Source organism: Vulpes vulpes, chromosome X (assembly GCF_048418805.1).
Source record: "Vulpes vulpes isolate BD-2025 chromosome X, VulVul3, whole genome shotgun sequence".
NCBI classification, from domain to species: domain Eukaryota; kingdom Metazoa; phylum Chordata; class Mammalia; order Carnivora; family Canidae; genus Vulpes; species Vulpes vulpes.
Genome location: NC_132796.1, coordinates 94265669 through 94273701, shown reverse-complemented (window position 1 = coordinate 94273701; position 8033 = coordinate 94265669). Strand labels below are relative to the sequence as shown.

General features: G+C 31.2%; 1 pseudogene; it reads right to left on the bottom strand.

Annotated features, from left to right (window-relative positions):
* Positions 1–5893: 5893 nt before the first annotated feature.
* LOC112934651 (ATP synthase subunit g, mitochondrial pseudogene) lies at positions 5894–6173 on the bottom strand (annotated as a pseudogene).
* Between the last annotated feature and the right edge of the window lie 1860 nt (positions 6174–8033).

The following is an 8033-nucleotide window of genomic DNA, read 5'->3' as shown; positions in this document are numbered from 1 at the left end:
CACACGCACACACACACATTCTAAATATTAACATTATAATATATATTTATATATATATTATATATATTTATTTAATTGAAAGGAATATAAAATGAATAAGAATAATATTCCCTAAGTCTCTCAGTCTTGAAATTATAGAATCATCTATGATGCCAGAGTAGACATTTCTTTTGCAATATTTTTCTTATCTGCCCTATTCACATCCCTTTCTATTTCTGACACAAGAAAACCAAACCCCCATGACCTTATGCATGATAAATCATCATAACTTTCCTCTCAAACTTCTCTGTAATGTAATCTTCAGGGAGCAGCCAAGCTAATCATCACAAAATAATGCCTTTATATATGATTTTTATGAATACCTCTTATTGTGGTTATCATTTATGTAGGATTCATGTGTTATATATTACTTTCTCATGAGTTTTACTTACTTTGTAGAACTTTCATTATTATGCCCATTTACTGTGACTTTATAGTACTTGCTTTTGTGTAGCATATTAGACATTTAACATATATCTTGTGTGCTTATCTTTTTATTTAGATGCTCTATGAGAGTAGGGATCTTATATTTTTCCTTCTGGATATCACCAGAATTTGGTTGTCCTCATAGGTATGCATAAATCCATGACTATGTAATTTCTTCAAACTTAGCTTCTTAAAAGCAAGAACTGCATTTTATATATAAATATCCCCCCATTCCTATCATACTCTTAGGTTCATAATAGCTACTGAGAATATTCTGATACTTAATAAGTATAACCAATGTATTTCTTATACTCAAGAAAATAATTCTCTTACATTAAAGGTCACATTATGAACTAAGCAATTATATAACAACAATAGTAGCCAACACTTTTTTAATGCTTACCATCAGGTGCTATTGTAAACACTTTGCACCTATAAACTTGTAATTTTCACCACAACTTTATAAGAAAGGACTATAAATCTATCTATCTATCTATCTATCTATCTATCTATCTATCTATCTATCTAATCTATCTATCTATCTATCTATCATCTATCCATCATCTATTTCTCTATCTCTCTATATAAATGGAATCAGATATAAAGAATTAAGTGACTTATAAATTAGACTTAAAACCTTTGTGCACTAAAGGACACCATCAAGAAAGTGAAAATACAAGCCACATAATGGAAGGAAATATTTTTCAATGCATGTATTAGATAAGGGTTTAGTATCCAGAATATATAAAGGGATTTTACATCTTAACAATAAAAACGCAAATAATCCAATATAAAATCATGGAAAAAGGATCTGAATGAACTTTTCTCTAAAGAACATGTACAAATGTGATTAAGTGCATCAAAAAATGCTCAACATCATTAGTCATTAGGGAAAGGCAAATGAAAAGTATAATGAGATACCACTGCATATCCACTAGGATGGCTATAATAAAAAGATGGGCAATAATAAATGTTGATAAGGATGTGTAGAAATTGGAACTCTTCTATATTGCTGAAAGGAATGTAAAATGGTTCATCCACTGTGGAAATCACTTTGACAGTTCCTCAAATAAAACTGGATTACCATAATACCTAGAAACTCTACTACTGGGTACATACCTAAGATGAATGAAAATAAATGTCTTCGCAAAAACATGCACAGAAATGTTCATAGAAGCATTATTCATAATAACTAAAAAGTGGAAATAATTCAAATGTCCATCAACTGTGGAATGGATAAAGAAAATATTTTATTTCCATACAGTGGGTCATTATTCAGCCATATAAAGGAGCTAAGTACTCTTAAATGCTATGAAATGGCTGAACCTAGAAAACATTATTCTCAGTTAAATAAGCCAGATACAATTGAGTGCACATTGTATGATTCCACTTATATGAAATATCAAGAATAAGCAAATCCATACAGGCAGAAATTAGATTAGTGGTTAATGGGTGAATGTGGCAACTGGGAATGATGGCTAATTAGGTAAGGGATTTTTTTTTTTTTTGAGGAAATGAAAATATTCTGCAGTTATATCATAGCAATGTTGCAAAACCTTGTTACTAAAAAACACTAAATCAAACATTTTAAAAGGACATTTTTATATGATGTGAATTATATCTCAATAAAATTTGGAAAAAATCCAGACTCCCTTGGTAAACTATTTTGAAAACTATGTGATATTATTTAGATTGCTTAATAAACGTTGAACAAAGAAAGAGTAATTTATTATAATAAGCCAAGGGGGAAAGTTACCTTAAGGTAAGTTTTATTTTTTTTAAGATTTTATTTATTCATGAGAGACACAGACAGAGAGAAAGAGAGAGAGGCAGAGACACAGGCAGAGGGAGAAGCAGGCTCCATGCAGGGAGCCTGATGTGGGACTCAGATCCCAGGTCTCCAGGATCAGGCCCTGGGCTGAAGGCGGCGCTAAATCGCTGAGCCACCCAGGCTGCCCTAAGGTAAGTTTTCTATAGTTTGTCTTCTATGCAATAGACTTTATCTAACTATAGTTCTGTTTTTAAGCTGTATGGATCTCAACAGTAATATGATTTTAGTACTTTCATAAAATCTTTCTATACTTCATCATTATTATTATGTTTTTAGAATTTCAGTCTTTATAAAAGGATAGTGGTTTTCATAAATTTACCATTTATTTGGTAATAATGAAACTAATAAGATGGGTCATTCTCTGAATATGCAAACATGGTTATCTTCATATTCATTTTCACATATCTTTTCAAATGAGTGAATTATTCTCTGATCAGTTTATCTATTATATTTCAATCTTGAGAGAATATGATCCATTTTTGATTCAGATCAGAACTGAGTTATTCAATTCAGATGCAGAAAATAACTAGATTTCTGAATATTCTGGAGAATGCACCAGAGCAAATATTAGGAAGCACATTGGATTTCCAATCCTTTTCCATTTTCTTCACTCTGAGGGAAGAACCTCCAGATATAAATAGTTGGCAGATTTATAATTTTAGTCATTTAAATTTGTAGCTCTCTATAGACTTAGAAGGTATTTATTTGTACCATAGGAAGGACTTCTGTTTTCCATCATTTTATTTTTAACTTACAAAAGAAAACAAGTACATGTATGTCAAAATAACAGACCGATGCTCTTAAAATTGTCAAGGTAATGGAAGATTAAAAAAAAAAAAAAGAGGAACAACGACATATTGAAGATGAAGCTCAGGATGAAAGAAGTATACCTGAGACGTATACCTGTAGGTATAGAGAACCAACTGATGGTTACCAGAGGCAAGTTGGGGGGATGGGTGAAATAGGTGATGGGGATTAAGGATTGCACTTCTCATGATGAGTGTTGGGTCATGAAGAGCACTGGGAATTGTTGAATCACTATATTGTATGCCTGAAACTAATATAATACTGTATGTTAACTATAGCAGAATTAAAATTTAAAACTTAATTAAAACACTTTAGAAGGGCAAATTTTATATGATGTGAATTATATATCAACAAAATTTGCAAACAATCCAGGCTCCCTCAGTTAACTATCTTATATCAATTAAAAAACTTGAGAGTTTAGTTAAAACTTTAGTAAAATTGAAGGAAGTTCTACAGTTTATTAATCATATTTTCCAATGTTAATTTCCTGGGTTTGATAATTTTACTATTGTTATGTAAGATCTTCCTCTTAGAAAAAGTTGGATGAGGGATATATAGGATTTCTGTATGATTTTATCACTTTCTGTAAGTCTAAAATTCTTTCAAAATAAAAGGAAAATAGCAGCAACAAGAACAGCTAGAAGTTTCAGGGTTTAGAATCTCTCAAAGTTCTGGGCTTATATTTATTTTTTAAAGATTATATTTATTCATGAGAGACAGAGAGAGGGCAAAGACATAGGCAGAGGGAGAAGCAAGCTCTCGGTAAGAAGCCCAATGTGGGACTCAATCCCAGACGCTGGGATCAGGCTCTGAGGGGAAGGCAGATGTTCAACTGCTGAGCCACCCAGGTGTCCCAGTTCCAGGGTTTAGAATCAGAAATGATTAACCCAAAATTATTTTAGGAATTAATTCACTTTATTTAGGCTAATTCCATTATAGTAATACATGATGGATGACACTTAAAAAAGTATATTAATGTGATGTCTGGATGACTCAGTCAGTTAAGTGTCCAAGTCTTGATTTTGGCTCAGGTCATGATCTCAGGATCATGAGATTGGGTCCCACATCAGGTTTTGCACTCAGCATGGATTTGGTTTATCCTTCTCACTCTGTTCCTCCCCCACCACACCCTCTCTCAAATAAGTAAATGAAAATCTAAATATATATATTTTTATATATGTGCATATAATACATGCATGTATATATTTATGTGTGTAGATATAAATGTATATATTTATATATATATATTCACATCACATAGTTCATCTTAACCATACCTACCGGAAAATACATAATAGTTGTCTCAGCAATGACTGATATTAATCACAGAATTAATCAAAATAGACAATATTCCAATTATGGAATGTAGTTACAGGCATGACATTAGTGTCAGAGGAAAAAAAATCCCATATTTTCCCTTTGCCTATTATGTTTTTAAAATAAGCTTTATGTTTCCTCCTCTGTCTCTCTGTATCTATCTCTCTTACTAATATAGTTCACAGTTACTTATTCTAGAGCATTCTTCAGTAGTGACAAAAACAATCACCACTTATTTCTTTGTATGCCTTAACTAATACATCTTCTATTGTATCTTCTCTTCCTTTTCCTTATACTCCTTCTTATAATTATTATAGCATTTTTATTGTTATTTTTAACCTTTTTAAATTTAAATTCAATTTGCCAACATATAGTTAATCATTAGTTTCAGATGTAGTTTTCAATAATTCATCAGTTGCATATAATACCCAGTGCTCATTATTATTGTTCTTATAAGAATTGTTAAAACAAAATATATGTACTAGTGTAGTTGTTAATATCAGCTGGAAACTAAAAATACAAAACATATTAAGTCAACCAATTGAATGTGAGTTTGTGGGTAACAAAAGCAATCTTTAAGTCTTACCTCAATATCAGGGATAAGGAAATAATTAAATTGAGCTTTTAGTTATTCTTTCATTTTGATACAAAAATCACATTAATGTCATGAAAAACTTTTAAATGAAACATTAACAATCAAAATCATCACCAAATAGAATAATGCAAAATAATCAAGTAAACTTAATTATTAAATTATAAGAATGGTTCATCATTTCAACCATTAAGAAATAGATTAACAAAGGTCACTACATTGACAAACTAAGTGAAGAAAACCATATGGTTATATCTTTAAATACTGAAAAGATATTTAATAGCATTCCACAACCAAATATAGGAATGACTCTTTATAAAATAGGAATATTAATTATGAAAAATACTATTCATGAAAAACCAAAATTGAATATTATCTTATTTGTGGATCAGTGGTCAATTTCAATAAATTAGAAATAAGTCAATGAGATTGGCAACCATGCCAATAAGACTTGTTTTAGAAGTTTTATTCAATATAAAAAGAGACTAAAATAGTGTATGTATTAGAAACCAAGAAATATTTTTTTGTTTGTAGTTAACCTAATTGCTGATCAAGAAAACCTATGAAATTACATTTAAAAAAACCTATCAAAATGGATGATGTAATTTATAAAGGTTTCTGGGTACAAGATAAACAAAAAGCAAATTTTTTTCCGCACTATCTTCCATAATTTATAAGTGAGTAATCCATCCTTTTTAAAATTTTAACAAAATACCAAGAGATAAATATAATAAGAATATGTAAAAAAATCTTTTTTTGATACACTATCATATTTTATTCAAATAACCAGTCTGATCACACATGGTCCAACAACACTCAAATAATAAACCAAATATATATAAATATTAAAGATTTGTCTTCAAACATTTTAGCTAATGATTCTACCCTTGCTTATTTATGATCTTACCAACATAAAACCACATCCACACCTCAGTGGCAACCAAACCATTCGGCTGAGCTTCCTTAACCATGAGCCATTTGAAGCTACTCTTGACTTTTTTTCAAGCTCCAAATAGCTGTAGAGATCTCAGCAGGGGCTGGAGGAACCAGCTCAACCTTGGCTTAGTGCCAAAATGTAGCCAATCAAGGCTTTAAGTAAGTCCCAGCAGCATTCATCAGCACCAAGGCCTTCTCCATGAGGTTACAGACAAACTGGGACATGGTTCCAGAATGTAAAGTCTAAAAAAGAAATCTTTAAATTGTATAGAATGGGGCTAGTACTTTAGGAATAGTGGAGTAAGGACCTCTGAAAATCAGTTCCTCCACAAAAACAATAAAAGCAGTAGTAAAAAGTGTTAAAATCATCTTTTCCAAAACTCTGGAAATTAGCCAAATGCTTACAATCATTCAAGGAGCATTTATTCAGGAAAAAATGGTTAAATCTTTGAAATAACAGCAGGTTTTGCTTGCCTTATACCCATTTTCTTCCCCTCAGCTCTGTGGTATCCTCAAAATCCTGCATTAACACCAGTTGTTGCACAGCACTAGAGAGAGAAAATCAGGTTTGTAGCACCCTAAAACTCCATCCCTAGAGAACTGTCATTATTAAACTTCACTGACAATTACTTAGAAACCCCCACTTTCTGGGAATGTTGTTGTTTGACCTGACTCTGAACTTACTGGGAACAGCCTTTTTCCTGGGGCATCAAAACAACCAAAAACAATCAGTGACAATTGCTTAATTGCTTCCTGAGGCAGTGATAACAGTTGGAGTAAACAAGATTATGACTAGAAACGTGAAAGGAAAAGTTGGCAAATAAGATATCTACTGTGGGCTTTGAAGACACCTCACATATTCCTAGAAATTGAGAATGCTAAGTGCATGTACAGGCTATGTGCATGTTCAGGAAGATCTGAGAGGCCCTATTCTCTCATCCTGTGGTGGACCTATGGAGGCTCAACATAGCAAGCAGTGAAAGCTAAGGTAGAGTTGGCAGTGGCTTGCCAGAATGTTGACACCAAGCTTCAACATGTATACAAAGCACCTCATCAAAGGCTAGAAAATGTTTTGAATATAAAACACAGCAAGAGAGAAGTAAATCATCAAATAAAAGAAAACTTTAATAAGATGTACAACTGATTTTCCAACAAAAACTGTGGAATCTAGAGGACTGTGGGATGACATATTTAAAGTGCCAAAAGAAAGACTGTTGACCAATAATTCCATACTTAGCAAAATTATACCTCAAAAGTGAAGGCAAAATTAACATATCACCCAAATAAATAAAAACAGAATTTTTTGCCAGATGAAAAAGAGAATCCTGGGGATGAAATAAAAAGACACTATATAGTAATTCTAATCAACCAATCAACCCATCAATAGCACTAGTAATGGTAAGTATATAGTAAAATACAAATTATGATATTAAATGCATTATTGGTTTAAAATTGTTTCTTTCCTATACGATTTTTTAAAACTGCATAAAATAATAATTAAGAAACTGAGTTGATATTAGGCTCTAACTCATGGGAAGTAGCACATGGAAACTGAGAAATACAGGACCAATGCATATATACAATTGAAATTAAGATGGCACTACATTGAAATATATGTTTTTAAGTTAAAATGTTAATTGTAATCCTTAGGGAAACTGCTAAGGAGATAACTCAAATGTTAATTAAAATAACAAAGGGATTAAATAATATACTAGAAAATATATGTTTACAACAAAGTAAAAAATAAGGAAATAAAAGGAAAAAACATGAGAGATAAAAAACAAATAGCAAAATGACAGACACAGATTCTAAATTATCTAAAACTTAGATTAAATACAAATGTATTAACTATTCCAATCAAAAACAGAGATCCACAAAAGGGATAAAAATTTAAAAACATAGTGGGAGAAAATATCTGCAAATCATATATTTCGCAAGGGTTTAGTATCCAGAATATTTAACAAAATCTACTAACTCAACAGTAAGAAGTCTACAATCTAATTTTTAAAAAGGACAGGTTTCAAATATGCATTTCTCCAAAGAAGGTACATATAAGTGGTAATTAAGAAAAAGAAACATGCTCAA